Source organism: Benincasa hispida, chromosome 8 (assembly GCF_027475165.1).
Source record: "Benincasa hispida cultivar pf3 chromosome 8, pf3_genome.v1.1, whole genome shotgun sequence".
Taxonomy (NCBI): domain Eukaryota; kingdom Viridiplantae; phylum Streptophyta; class Magnoliopsida; order Cucurbitales; family Cucurbitaceae; genus Benincasa; species Benincasa hispida.
In genome coordinates this window covers 19,308,383-19,324,451 of record NC_143485.1, presented here as the reverse complement: position 1 = coordinate 19,324,451, position 16,069 = coordinate 19,308,383, and the positions used below count along the sequence as shown (strand labels likewise).

The 16,069-nt window shown below is 29.9% G+C and overlaps 1 pseudogene across 1 annotated transcript; it reads right to left on the bottom strand.

The window, feature by feature from the left end:
* Positions 1–1,098: 1,098 nt before the first annotated feature.
* LOC120082667 (small polypeptide DEVIL 11 pseudogene) lies at positions 1,099–1,804 on the bottom strand (annotated as a pseudogene). The gene has a single exon (XR_016531096.1). The product of XR_016531096.1 is annotated as a small polypeptide DEVIL 11 pseudogene (transcript).
* Positions 1,805–16,069: the final 14,265 nt, after the last annotated feature.

Sequence of the window (16,069 nt, the reverse complement as noted above, 5' to 3'; positions counted from 1 at the left end):
TAAAACTGGTTGGAGAAGCCATCTAGAAGCAGCTGAGGTTTCAAACTAGAAAACTATCATCCGTCATGCCTTTCCTAACCCTATTCAAAGAAGAAATTATCTTATAATTGAGAACCGGACAATAGATGCATAGATGGAAGGGTCCAGAGCTTCACCCTTGAACACTAGTTTTTTCCTAACCTCCCAAATCTTAAGGCCACAATACCTATTTCGTCAATATCTACATAAAAATCATCTTTAAAAACTACATTGGTTAATTTTTCATATTTGCTCACAATTCGAAAAATTAAAAAATAAAAAACAAAGTTTTATTTATTGGAAACTAAAATAGAAAACGAAATTAGTAAGCAAAAGACTATAGGGTTTTTTTTTTTTTTTTTTTAATGAAAATACAAAATAGAAATCCAAAGTTATCTACATTTTTTTATTTGGATAAATTACTTGCTACATTGTTTTTTTTTATTATTATTATTATTTTAAAGTTATTGGGTGGCAATTGACCTTATTTTGTTGGGTGGTAATTGACCTTATTCATATAATAGCAAAATTATGATTGGGCAAATATGATTATTCTGAAAGGAAAAGAAAGGTGTTTCCTAACAAATAATGTGCACTATTGAACATATTTCACTATTTAGCATTAGCAACCAAGTCAATTTACATAACTTGTTTTAATGGAAAAATTATTCAAATATTTGAATTCAATTTTTAAAATAAACAATAAAATTTGAACTTTTTAAATGATAGAGATATAAGACTATAACTAATGCTTTTCAAATAGTAAAACTATTTTTTTTTCCTTTAATTTTGACGTCCCCAGTTATCAAATTACCAGTCACATCAGTTCTTCAGACTAAAGATTTTAACCAAATAAAATTAGAATTTAGTGTTGAAATTGGGGGGAAAAACAAAACATTAGAAATAAAATGTGAGTTTAGGACTAAAAAGAACATATTTGTAACATAAAAATCAGATTAATTCTCATAAAGAATGACATGTAAGAGTCCTTGGTGCAAACATCAAATCAATCTAATTCTTCTAATTGAAACAAATAAAAAAAAAAAATAGAACAATATATAAACAACAATGGAAATCTCGTAAGAAATTCAAGCGGAGGAGATCGATCTGATTGCATTGAAGTTCATCAACTCATCAATGTAATTACAATTTGAATCTAATTGAATAGAAGAAAACAGAGTTCCCCACCCCTTCTTCTCGATGGGGTTGCAGAATAATTTACATCAATTTCTCAAAGGATCTCAAGATCCAATTCTGATGAAGGTGGTAAAGAAATCAAATCTCAGAATCGAAGGGAAAATGGGGAAAACCCGGATCGATTCTCCTTTCTTTTCTTACGAATCTCCATGTTTGTGCCAACAAACGAGCATCGCAACGCAGCGTCTCATAATATAGAATCGAGCCTTCTGTTCCTTGGCCAAGCTGCTGTACTTTCGTCCAATGGAATTAGAAGAGCTTTTCTGGGAGTAACTACGAGGAAGATCATGGGGGCTCTTGGAATTAGAAGCTGGGAAGCTTTTCTGTGAAGAACATCGCAGCAATGGCGATTTGGAGGTCGACCCACTTCTCAGGAATGACGACTTGGCATTCGTGGAAGAATGATGGTAACTACTTCCTGAACCCTCCTTCTTTGATAGATTCCATTTCTCGTCCATTTATTGTGATATCAGATGGTGGGTTGCAGGCAAGATGTTTGTGAAAATGCCTGTGAGAGTGATGGTTGGTTTGAGATGTGAGAAAGAGATGTAGAAAGAGTGGGATTCTAGTGGGACATTATATGTATACTTAAATAACATATGATTGAGATTTGATGATGGGAAATGAGCGAGTGATGATGCTTCATGCTTGTGTGTGGTAGAGAGACTGATCAGTCATCATCTTCTTACTCCCAATTAACCCTTTCTTGCCTTTTTATTTGTGGGTCTTGGAGGCAAGAAATTATTCCGTGAGGTCGTCACATTGTAGCTGACAGATTTTTATTTTTGATGATGTATAGGAGAGAAAGTACTTCGAATTTATAATAACAACCTAAGTTTAGATAATCACACTATGACGGCCTTATGATGGAGGTAATCACAAGAAATTATTTTGTGAGGTCGTCACAATGTGGCTGATAGATTTTCACTCTTAATGATGTATTATGAGAGAGAAAATACTTCGAATTTATAAGAACAATCTAGATTGAGATAGTCATATTATGACGGTCTCATGATGGAGGTGGAGTTTATGCCCATTTGGGAGTTAATATTTGATTTTGCAGATGGGGATATGTGTAAAAAAATGATGCTCTTTTAATTGTTGTGTAAAATTTGATGATTTCAAGTCTTTTCTATTGCAAAGATCTATCGTTTTCTTTACATTGGACTTACTTCTTTGTGTACTATGCTGAATGCTTCTGCTGTTGCTGCTACTTTATTTTATATATATATATTTATTTATATATATATGATCTTCTCTTTTCTATGTATTAGAGAGAGACAAACAGAGGCATCCATTCAATTTGGGGGAAGTGGAAGGGAAATAATGGAAGTAGTGGAAAGGAGACAGTTTGCTAGCTGTTTATGACGTGTAAGGTATGTGTCTCATACACTCACCTCAAATTCTACAAACAGATCAAATGCTTTTTTTAAAAAAAATAAAACAACACAAATTCTTTTTTCCTTTAAAATGTGAGTATCTGCAGAATAAGGACTATAATTTGCCTTTTTTTTCCCCCTCTGGAGGGGGGAAACATGCAATTATTTGCCTATTTTTGTTCTTATTAGAAGAGAAGGGATCTATGACTCAACCTTTTTTCTTTCCCTCTGTCCTTTTGTTACACTTAGCACCATTTTCTCCCTCCTCCTTCAAAAACTCTACGTAAAAAGTTCACTCAACAAAGAACTTTACTGAAGTCCATACATCCCCAAAATGGCGAGGTGTTCAATAGACAGAAGAGGAGAAAAAGAAACTCCATTTTTAAAGAAATCTAGATAAATAGTTGAAAAAATTGTTTGACGAGGCCACCACAGTATTGCTCTTAGCTTTTTACCGCATTGGATGTAGAGAGAAGTACCTCAATTTTATAATCAAATAGATTAGAGAACATGTAGATTTCCGTATTTAGAAGGCGTTTGGACCCTCAATTTATTCAATGTTTTGGTCTTCTATTATAATAATTGAAGTTCTCAATTATTATAACTTATATTCGTAAGTCGAATTAATATACTCTTCACTTCAAATATAGACTATTATAATCCAAATTAAAATAGTTTGCTCTTCTAATACAAATTATTATAATCCAAACCAAAATAATTATATTTCAATTACCGACTATTATAATCTACAAATTATAATAATCAATTTAGTGTCCTAACTATCAGCTGAATGGGTTTGAAGAGGATGAGGATTTAGGGATACATTAATTAGACTTTGATTGAATGGTCAAACAAAAGTAGTTGATGAGTCAAAGTAATGATCACATGGTGTGTTGTGGTTTTACAGTTAAAACCCAAAATGCATCTCTCTGTTCTCTTCTCTTCCTTTCTCTCTATCTGGGGGTAGATTATTATTCATCATTATTATTGTTATTATTATTATGCTTGAAATTTATTACATTATTAATCATGTGGGACTCAGAAAGTGGGTATTTGGGTGTCCCACATGCAATCATGTGAGGTTAATATTTGGAAAGGATAGAAAATGAAGGGGTGGATTTTATTTTCCCTGCTATTTTTGTACCTCCATCAATATTTTATCCATTTGTTTATTTTCTAGGTGTGATTCTGATTTCAATGCAGCCTTTTAAATTTATGTACATTTGTTTTTTCCTTTCTTTTAATCATAATCTGCATATTTAATTACTAGAGAAAATATATCACAATTCAGAAGATTCATCTTGAGCTATGAAACATAAACACAGATACGAGGTACGGATACGATAGGATATAACAATATGTCAATTTCTAAAAAATTAGGATACTGATACGTTGAAGATACATTTTCTTGGATATAGATTAATTTAACATACAAGTTAATGATAATAGTACAAAATAGACTACAAAAGTAACATATAAGATGTTGAAGTAAAATAGTCAATAAAATGCAATAAAAAAAAGTTATTCGTATTGATTAGAAAAGAAGAAGATTAGAGGGAGAAGTATGAAGATAAACAAAGAACTTTTTTGTTGGATTATTGAAGATATTCAAGTGGATTATATTTTAATGGACTTTGTTGGAACTCAAATGTGAATATAAAAATTAAATGATTTTAGAGTTTTGCCTCCTTTTGTTTTCTTTTAGTTTTGGACTCAAGTAGTAAACTTTTTAAATAGGCTGTCTAGGTTTTAGGTTGAGAAATATTAGATGAGTTGCTTATCTTTTTTCTTTACAAAAAGTAAGTGTAAATCGATATCTAATACGTGTTTGATACGAATTCTTTGTTTCACATGTGCTTTATAGATCTTGGGTCATGACTTGGAAGAGTGATTTTTAAAATATGATTTTAATAATTTAAAATTGACTCAATATTTAATTATACGTATTTAAATATAAATTTATAAATAAATTTTATTTTATAAAGGATAAAAATTATTTTAATAATTACAAGATTATTTCTAAATATATTTCCTAGTATTGAAAAGAAAATGGCTCAAAATTACATTAATTTGAAACCACTCCAAAAACACGCCTCAAAATATCTATTTTTATGATCAAGAGGGAAGTAGACCTGCTTATCATCTTAGTTGTAATATTATTTTAGCTCTATATTTTCAATTTTAGTTCGGTTTAGTTCTTATACTTTTAAAATATCCATTTTGATTTCTATACTTTTATCTAAAAATAGTATAGAGTTTAAAATCAAAATTTGAAAATTTAGAGATTAAATTAAGCGAAATTTAAAAATATATGGACTAAATCTAAGTAGTATTTAAACCTATTAACTTCTATTTTTTGAATGGTAAATTTTATAAACATTTCTTTCAAAAAGACAGATTTGTAAATCAACATTATTTTTCCTTTTTCCTTTTTCCTTTTTTTATTTTTTTTTGTCGAAATACATCTTAAGACCACATAAGATAATATTAATATCATAAAAAATAATGTTAATGTTATAATAGATATCAACTTGAATGAATATGATTCCAAATCATGTTAGAGATATTCATGCATTAACATTAAGATATCCAAATCAAATTCAACCACAAAAATCAATATATTTTTAGTTTAAAATTGGCTTAGTCTTTAATTTGAATCTTGTAGCATTTATCTTGTCTTTAATTTGAATCTTGTAGCATTTATAAAGAAGATGGGCCTTCTCCTTTTCGACAACATTTTCATTTAATTTTCATATATCACTTGTAAAAGATAAATTACTCTATTGAATCACTTAACTTCACAACCTCCACTATTTTTTTAGATTGAAAATTTAATCCTTCCCCCACCATTTTTGTACTAGAAGTCACTGAAGTCACTGAATTGGGATGTTAGAGGGTGCACTCTTGGTATTATGATCATGTCCTATTTGTTCATACATATGAAAATTATTTGTTCATACATATGAAAATTAACGACTAGAGGGTGCACTCTTGATATTATGATCGGAGTAACTTATGTTTTTCTAGAAATTAATAAAATTGTGATGTCTTCTCATCTTTTGAGGTAAAATCCTCTCAAGAAATCGTCAATACTCTTTTTTATTGTCATTTAGTTTGATTTGTTGTTTTTTATTTTTGAAGTTAATCCTTTTTTCTCCTTCATTTGATAATAACTTTTTTAGTAAAAAATTAGAGCGTTTTATAAAGTTCTAAAACTAAAACTAAAAAGAAAACAAGTTAAAAATTTAGATAGATTCTCTTTTTTTAATCTTATAAATCAATAATGATAAATGAATTTTGACATTTTTTTATTTAAAAAAATAGTTAAAACATAGTTATGGAAAAGTTAACATAAAGATGGGTTCTAGCATATTCTCTGGATCTTAAGAGTTCTGCTAGATCTTAAGAGTTTATTGTAAGAAGCAAGAATACTCATTCATATATGCTAATTGCTAAGTTAGATGGCTTTGTGAGAAGCAGGAATATGCTATCATATACAGTATAAAATATTTGTAAACAAAGATGTACCTCTTGATATCTCTTTAGTTTAATCCGCCATCAAATGGATGCTATGTTATCAAAATTTTGAGATTGATAAAAATATCGATAAAAATATCGATAAAAAATCATATTTAAATTAATAAATAAATATTTTTACAATTTTTTATTATTTATATCCTATTCACATTATTAACTTATTTATGAACATTTTATGACTTATTTTTATATATTTTATGGATTTTTATAAGAGATTCAAAAATGTCGACATGTTAGAAAATTTAACGGTCATAATCTCATAATTAAAACATAATATACATTGATTAGAAGTTAGATGGTGAGATATTTTCTATCATAGATGTTTTGTAATAATAAAAATAAAGTAAAAAATGTATGAAATGAATATGATTGATCGGTGTTATGGTACACTCATGAATACTAATTAATTAATAATATTTTTATTACCCAATAATATTTTATTACCTTTTTATGATTTATAAATATGGTACCTTTAACATATTTTAAAGAATTGTTTAAATTAGATTCTAGTTTTTTAAATTTGAAACTAGACACATGTTTTTGTTGAATACCTTATCGATGTCGATATATAGGTTAAAGATTATACCAATATTTTTTTTCCAAGAAAATATCTTCATATCACTAAAATATGAATGTCGTTGAAATTTCTTAAAAAAATGTATTTCTTCATGTTTATAATTTTTTTTTTAATTATAATGAAAATATACATTCACATCTCCTTATGTCAATATCTAATCGAGAAAAAAAGAAAGTAAAAATATCGATCAAAATATCGATATGTTAGCCAAAATACATTACCTATTACTCTATCATAATATGCCAAATCACAATATATATATATATATATACACACACATAAAATGCGAAACGATTCAGGCGAAGCCGCCAATAACAACCGCTCCGATTACCGAAACCTACCGAATGTTTGAACGACAGAAAAAGAATTGTTTAAGATCGTCTGTAGGCAGTTGGAAATATCCATTCTCTGACGCCTCATGCTTCTTCGCCGCCGCAACCGGCTTCTTCCTCGGCGGCGGCGGCGGAGGAGCCGATGCCGGTGGAATATGAAACTCTAGTCGCTCTGGTGTACGGAAGCCGTCCATGTGATAATGAATATGAAGAAGTTTATGAGAAAAAGTTTGTGAAAACTTGGAAGGTGCGGGTGAGTTTAAAGAGTAACAGGTAGGTGTTGTAAGACATCCACGTGTCGTCATCTGAGGAGGCTGTGATTTACGTGTGTTTACGTGGCGCGTTATTATAGTCCCACCTGGACTTTGCGCTGTCACTCTATCAGAAATTTGCGTGGGAAAATCTAGACAAAGGAATTAATTAGTCTTATTTATTGGGCCGGGCCTTCTCCTTTTCACGATGTCCTAATTATCATTTTCTTTATTAAAAACCAAAAGAACCTTAACTCGAAAAATTCTTTTCGCCCTCTATATTTCGTAAATGTCTTAGATTTTGAATTATTTTGTTAAGACTTTTTAACTTTAATTTTTTATCAATAACCTTGCCACTATTTCAAAATTTGATAAATATTTAATTCTTCTCTCATTAATATCATTTTTTAATCTTGTCTTCGTTTCTATTATTTATTAACTTTGGTTGATATTTATCTAATACAAAATATTTCAAATTAACATCACATTTATTTCAGGACATTTTATTACTAAAATTAATTAGGTTTTCAAAATCTGAATTTTGTCTGCTTGTTTTTTTTTTTTTTTCTTTTTTGGGCAAATCTGAGCTTTTGGCCCAATTTCTCATAATGGGCCATTGGTTACTTTGTATTTATATAGAAAATACACTTTGTTTACTCGAGTTTGAAATGGTCAAGATTTCTTTTTCTTTCTTTTTCTATTTTTCTTCCTTCTGAGTACAAAGTATTTGTGTGGCTTAAATTATTTGATTATTAAATACAACGTATATGTCTCCTCCTAGATAGGTTTCAATTTTATAGGGTTTTTTTTCCCTTTAAAAAAGTAGTGTATTTTCTTTCTTTAAAACATATTTAATTTTGATTTTAAATTACTTTTTTAAAAACTTACTTTAAACTAACACCACCGAGACTTTATTTGGGTTTGTTATAGCTTTTAAATAACTGTACTTAGAGAAAAATAACCTGTCATATGAAGTAGATTAGTGTTTGGTAAATTTTAATTTTAAAGATAAAAAGAAGGTAATAACGTTTGCTAAGTTTAAACTATATTTTATGTGACTTAACTATACAGATAAAATTAAACATATTATATAACATGGATAAGTTGATAATTAATATATGACTTTCATAAGTTAATTATTCATAGTTTTTTATAGTTTATATTGCAAACTATAGTTTATATTTCTTTTAAATTATATAATAAAAGTATAGAAAAAATCATTGTTATCTAAAATTGAATGAATATATATTATTTCAATTCAAATATTGTAATATAAGTTGTTCATTTTTTAGAAACAAACTACATGATTTAAATTGTAAAATATTATTTTATTATAAATTATTTGTACAAGATTAGAAAAAGAGTTGTTATAAAAATGTTGAATAATTCAAAATTTTATTGATATAAGATGAAAGAGGCATTAAAGAAAAAAATATAAAAGGATAAGACTTTAATTTTAAATAGTTAGTCAGAGATTGACATATTTCTAAAAAAAACTAAAAGCGGATAGGTGCTTTTGTTCAAAATGATTGAAAAGTAATTTTAAAAATATTAAAGAATAATTTGTTTAACGAAACATATAAAAGCCGTTAAGATTCATTTAGAATCAATTTTGACACTCCAAAAACAATTTCAAAACACTGCCTTAGGGATATGTTTAGGAGTGATTTTAAGATGGTCAAAATAACTTTTCTCTTGTCAAAATCACTTTTCTCTTGTCAAAATCACTTTTCTTTAAAATAATGACGGTATTTAGCATGAGCTAAAAGTAATTTTAGAAAAAATCTAAAATCATTTCAAATTAATTTTGGAGGAATTAGTTTATAGGTGATTTTTGTTAAGTGATGGACCGGAATTAGTCCCAATATGGCTATCTAATTCAATTTTTGTTCAAATGTTATTGGTTAACTATTTGTCAAATCATTTTTTTAATTTTAAAAATTGGAACAAAAGATGATAGGTATTGTTTGTCATTAAAATTTAATAAAACAAACAATTATATATATTTTGAAATTTCTTTCAACATCTATTATAAAGATTCATCTTACTTAAAATATAAACGTTGCATATAAGAATTTAATAATAAAATAAAAAAATAGATATTTACCATAACTATTTAGTTAAATAATAATTTATCAAATAATAAATACAATTTTGAGTAATTGGGTAACTTTAAATTCACTTTTAAAATTTTAAAACCAAACATAGTAATTCAAAATCACTTTTAAATATTTGAAAATCACTTTAAAAAGTTTGGAACCAAATATAAATTTGATTGTCTAGGCTTGTTTGGTAACCATTTCATTTTTTGCTTTTGATTTTTGAAAATTAAGTCTATTTCTTTCAACGATTTGCATCTTTCTGAATTGCAATGATTGAATTATTAGCCATATTTCAAAAACAAAAATAAGTTTTTAAAAGCTATTTTTTTTAGTTTTCAAAATTTCACTTTGTTTTTTCAAAAATTGGTAAAGTAGATAACAAAAGAAGAAATTTGAAGTTAAAAGTAGTATCTAATTATAAAAATAAAAACAAAAAACCAAATGGTTAGCAAATAGGGCTTAAAAATCAATTTTTCTAAATCAATTATACCTAAATCTCTTCTCTTAAATCATTACTTTAACTATTACTCCCAAACACATGCTTAGTTCAGATAGATTTGTTTTAAATTCATTATTAGATTAGCAGGTTTTCTTTTTAAGAAAGATAGATTTCGTTTAGTTGTGATTTTATTATTTTCTTTATTATTATTTTTTTTAATTTTAAAATGTGGAAATTGTGGTTTAATTCAATTAGGTCTTGTTTTTATTTTGATGTAGTTTGTTTAAATGATTAGATTTTGATAATCTACGTTCCATTCGATAATTATTGGCTTTTTTTTTTTTTTTTTTTTTTTTTTTTAGTTTTCAAAATAAAACCTACAAACATCTTTCTGACTCGAAAAGTTTTGAAAACTAAAAAAATAATAATAAAAAACTTATTTTTGTTTGTGTAGTTTGACTAAAAATTTAATTATTTTACCTAAAACCTGTTAATTATGATAAGAAATTGAAAGAAAATAAGTTTGATTCTTCAAAACATACTCAAGAGGGTCTTAGTTATTAGGATTAAAATCTGTTTTTAATAAAGATAGTTAGGAATTTGTCAAAATAGGTAGATTTGTCTATTAATTAATTTAAAATAAAAGATAAATTGATTTGTTTAGTCATTTTTTTTTTTACACAGAAAAATTCTTTTAGCCACTATCTAAAACACTATTTTATTTTAGTTATTTGTCCAAATAACCTAATTTATTAAGACCGGGCTAATGTATTTTAGAAGAATTGTGGCTAGTAGCTAAAAGAAAGGATCCAGTAAGAAACATGACAAATGTTTCAGTATTTTTATTTCTAACAGTGAAAATTATAGGGTAGTATATCACCATAACATGTGTGATGCACGTAAAATAATTATATTTTAGTGCATAAAAATGTTTAAAAGATTCTAATGGATGTATAAAAGGGAATTTACAAAATTTTAAAGAGACAATGACGTGATTGTCTGTTTACATATAGGTATTTGTTAGGTTGTCATATTTTATGTCTATATCCAAAATCACGTCCATACAAAAAGAGATATATCACTTCGTTCAAGATAGTTTTAGTGAGGCAAATGACATAATTGTTTGTTCAAACATCCACTGTTAGATCATGATGTTTTATATGTCTGGTCAAGATCACACCCATACACGGAAGGATATAATACTTTGTCAGTATAACTATTCACTATTAAATTGTGATGTTTCATATCTATAATCTAAATTAATCACGTTCATACACAAAAGAATACACCTTCTCGCATAAAACTACCTTGATCAGAATTACTGTAAAAAGGAAAAAAAAAAAAGGAATTAGTAAAAGATATATGGACAAAAGAAGATATATGAATTCTCTCCTCATGTCCCATATTCCATTTTATATAGGGATACTTGCAAATATAGCAATTAGACCCAAAGTATTTGTAGATGTAACATAATACAAAAGAATTTGTTGATATAACAAAATATAGAGTTCGCTTTTGAAGTCTATAGTAATAGATCATATCGTTAGTAAGAGTTTATCATCGATAGAATCTTTCATGGATAGATTTTTTCATATTTGTATAATTCTTTAAGAATGTTGTTATATACTTCATTATTATCCTTAAAAGTACTATCCAATACAATTGCCTAGATGAGAGTGAGGTTTTACTTTCCGATTATACCGTGTAGCCTAAAATACAAATCCCTTTAAGATTTTTTTTTTTTTTTTTTTTTTTTTTTTTGTCAAATCTAAATTAAGTTTTAGAATTTTTTTTCTTTTTTTTTTTTGGGTCAATTTTTAATTTTGTTTCCTTGTTATTCCATTAGTGTCCTTATTTTATCCCATCAGTGTCTTTCTTTCCTTATTTTATTCCATTAGTGTAACGCCCCTTTTTTTCCTTTTTTTTTCTTGTATGTATTTCTCAGCATACACTACTCATATAAACTTTCTGATATATACTACTCATCATCACTTCACAAACCTTATTGCAATTAGTTATTTTTTTGGTTGGTCTACCTAGATTTAGATATTTTAATAAACTTAGGTTAAATTGCATTATAGGACAAATTAACACTTGATCTTCGACTTAACAATTGTTGGATTTGAGACTTCTAGACTTACTAGTGGTTGGAAGACACGTGGCATATTCGGAGTTGTCATTTTTATTATTTAATTAAATTTAGAGTGTTGGAAACGGTAGAGCCCTCAGAACAACGAACTGTAAACCGTCAAGGCATGACGGTCAAACGAAGAGCAAAACCTGCAAAACAGAAACTCGTTATAGGCTGAGTCACAGAGCTCGCTCTCTTTAAGACGTTTCGCAACTCTGCCCAAGTGTGCAAACAGGTCCGAAAAATGCCACGTCATCCCTAGGATAAAACAGCCAAATGAAAACCGATCGAAAATGCACCGTTTACGATCGAAACGTACACCCTTTCTAAACTCACTACTCGGAAAGCTAAGATGGAGGAGGAGAGGAAATTGAAGTGGGAATTTAGAAAACGAATTATGTGTCTCTCGAATTGTTGAAGGCCTCGCCTTTTATAGGCCTTCAGCATCGAAACGGACCATTTTAAAATTAATCAACGGACCGTTTTAAAAATTAATCAACAAACCATTTAAAAATAATCAACGGATCGTTTTAAAAATAATCAATGGATCGTTTTAAATATAATGAATGGACTAGTTTAAATATAATCAATGGACTGTTTTAAATATAAAATTTCACCCAACAATCCCCCACTTGGAAATTTAAACAAAACGAGAAGAAAGGAAAGATTTTCATCGAGCAGTTTCAATCTATACAACACTGTGCATAAGCAAAGGTGTCTTACGACTTGAACCTTTACATAGTGTAAATGATTCAGAATATGCTAGAGTAACCCTTGGTTTTGAACTCTATCTCTAACAGCATCTCACACAGAGTGTCATTAGGGTGTAGTACAAAAGCCTGTGCTTTTAAGACCTAGCACGTGAATCCCGGTTTAGTGAATGCTCTAGAGAGTTTTTCTAAAAAATCCATAGGAAGTAGCCCTCACTTCCACATTCACCCAGGTGAGTCTATCAAGGATACTCCTGTAGCTGGGTACCCCACTTGTCATCGAGTATAGATCTCATTAAGAACTGAGTTCAACCTTTCTTATGCTTCAGGATATCATGCTCAGACTTTAAGTCATAGGAATGGAACTCTGTGTTTGGTTTAGCATGATTCACTATATATCACTCGTGATCAGTTATTACCCGTTGAACCTGTTTCTTGGGATCTCCAGTCTATAGGTTGGGTTTTCCTCATTGTGATTCATTTTTCGATAGGCATGAGTCCCATCCTTTCTGAGGTTTTGAAAACCTTTTCTCTAACCAGTCCTTTCGTCAAAGGATCTTCCAAATTTTCATCAGTCCATATGTGATCCACTCTAACTGCACCAGTAGTGAGAAACTCTCCAATGGTACTGTGCTTACGACGTATTTGACGTCTCTTTCCGTTGTAGTAATGGTTCTGAACTTTTGCGATTGCTGTAGTACTATTGCAATGGATCAATATGGCTGGTAACGGCTTTTCCCATAGGGAATCTTTGATAGCAGACTTCTAAGTCAGCCTGCTTCTTCACTAGTTGTCGCTAGTGCTATCATTTCTGACTCCATTGTAGATTGGGCTAAGATAGTCTGTTTCTTAGACTTCCAAGAGACACCTCCGCCAGCTATATTAAAGACATAGCCACTTGTAGCCTATGAATCATCCGAAAGAGAGTTCCAATCAGCATCGCTCAATCCTTCCAAGACAGCGAGAAAACTTTTGATAATTTAATCCTAGGTTTTGGGTTTTCTTTAAGTATCTCATGACCCTTTCTATAACATTTCAATGCTCTTTACTAGGTCTTCTTGTAAACCAGCAAAGTAGTCCTGTAGCATAAGCTATGTCAGGCCTAGTGCAGTCGGCAGCGAATCTAAGACTGCCTAGATAACACTGTCACCAGTGTTTTTGAACAACTTGACACTATGGTCATCAGGAGTACAGGTTGGTTTACACTCAAAGTAATTATATTTCTTTAGAATCTTTTCTATATAATGAGATTGATCTAAAGAAATTTCCTTTTCAGACCTATTTACTTTTATGTCTAAGATTACACTAGCTTCTCCTAAGTCCTTCATGTCAAATTTTGCACTCAATATTGATTTTACATCATTTATGACGTGAAAGTTCGACCCAAAGATCAATAAATCATCTACATATAGACACAATATAGTGCAGGGGTTATTATCAAACTTATGGTAGATGTATTTATCACTTTCATTGACCTTGAAACCTTTAGATAGGATAAGGTTTTCAAAGTTTTCATGCCATTGCTTAGGAGCTTGTTTTAGTCTATAGAGAGATTTGTCTAATTTACACACCTTATTTTCTTGACCATGGACAACAAAACCCTCAAGTTGTTCCATGTAAATCTCTTCTTCAAGTTCACCGTTTAGGAAAACGGTTTTTACATCCATCTGATGTACTACGAGGTTATAATGGGCAACAAGAGAGAACAGAACAGGGGTAGAGGTAATTCTAATACAGGGGAGAAAGTGTCAAAGAAATCTACGTTTTCTCTCGCTACTAACCTGGCTTTAAATTTGTCGACAGTCCCATCAGGTTTAAGTTTCCTCTTTAAGATCCATTTGCACCCTATTGCCTTATATCCTAGGGGTAGACCTACTAAGTGCCAAGTCCTATTTGACTCAAATGAGTCCATCTCATCATTTATGGCTTCTTACCATAGGTTGGCATCTACTGAGGACAGTGCAGCTCTTAGATCTTTACGTTCTTCTTCTACATTGTAGGTCAGAAAGTCATTTCCGAAATCTTTGACAGTTCTAGCTCTTTTGCTTCGTCTAGGTTCTGGGTCAGTTTCCTCTCTAGGGTTAGAATTTCTAACTAGGGTTATACCACTTGAACCAGAGCCCCCACTATTCCTTGATTTAAAAGGAAACATATCTTCAAAGAAGTCGACATCATTTGACTCAATGATCACTTGGTTCACTAGATCAAAGAACCTGTAAGCTTTAATATTTAAGGCATAACCTATAAAGACTCACTCGTAAGCTCTACTAGCCAACTTTCTCCTTTTTGGGTCAAGAATCCTTACAAAGGCTAGACAACCCATATTCTAAAGTAGGACAAGTTTGATTTCTTATTCTTGAGAATTTCGTAAGGTGAAGTTTTATTTTTAGATTTTGGATTCTATTTAGGACATAACACACGGTAAGGATGATTTCACCCCACCAATAAAACGCAGCTCCTAAACTAAGTAAAATAGCAACTACTAGCTCAGCTAAAGTTCTATTTTTCCTTTCAGCTTTTCCATTCATTTCAAGAGAATAAGATGTGGTCTTCTTATGTATTATTCCATGTGAGTTTAAGAATTCATTAAAACTGTCCGAGTCGTACTCGGTTCCCCTATCACTACGAAGTCTTTTAACTTTTTATTAAACTAATTTTCTATTTCAGAAACAAAAAGTTTGAAGGCATCAAAAGCATCACTTTTGTTTTTCAGCAGGTATACAAAAATAAAATAAGAGTAGTCGTCAATAAAAGTAATGAAATATCTTTTACTGTTCCTAGTCAATATGTCATCAAATTTGCAGACATCAGAATGAATCAAATCTAGAGGCTCAAAATTCCTAAGTACAGATATATGCGGAGTTTTAGTAATTTTAGCCTGACTCCAATACTTGCATTTATCAAAATCATTCGTCGATAACTTAGGTGTCATTTCCAGCCTAATCATGTTACTAATTAAATTCTTATTCATATGACAAAGTCTAGCATGCCAAATATTCATAGAACATAGCATATACACAAAAGATTTCATTTTATTAAGGTCTAGATTTAATTTGAACATTCCCTCAGTTGCATACCCTTTTCCTACAAATACATTATTTTTGGTAAGAGTATATAGGTCTGCCCCTATAGTTTGAGTAAACCCGGCTTTGTTGAGGAGATATCCTGAAACCAAATTCTTTCGTATCTCCGGAGTGTGCAGAACGTCCTTCAACGTGAGGGTCTTCCCAAAGGTAAATTTCAGTTCCACCTCGCCAGTTCCAGCAACTTTCGTGGAGTGGTGATCTCCCAACAGAATATTCTCATCCTTAGTTTCAGTATAAGTTTTAAATAGACTAAGGTCATGACAGACATGGCGCTTCGCGCCAGTGTCTATCCACCACCCTTCACAACCAC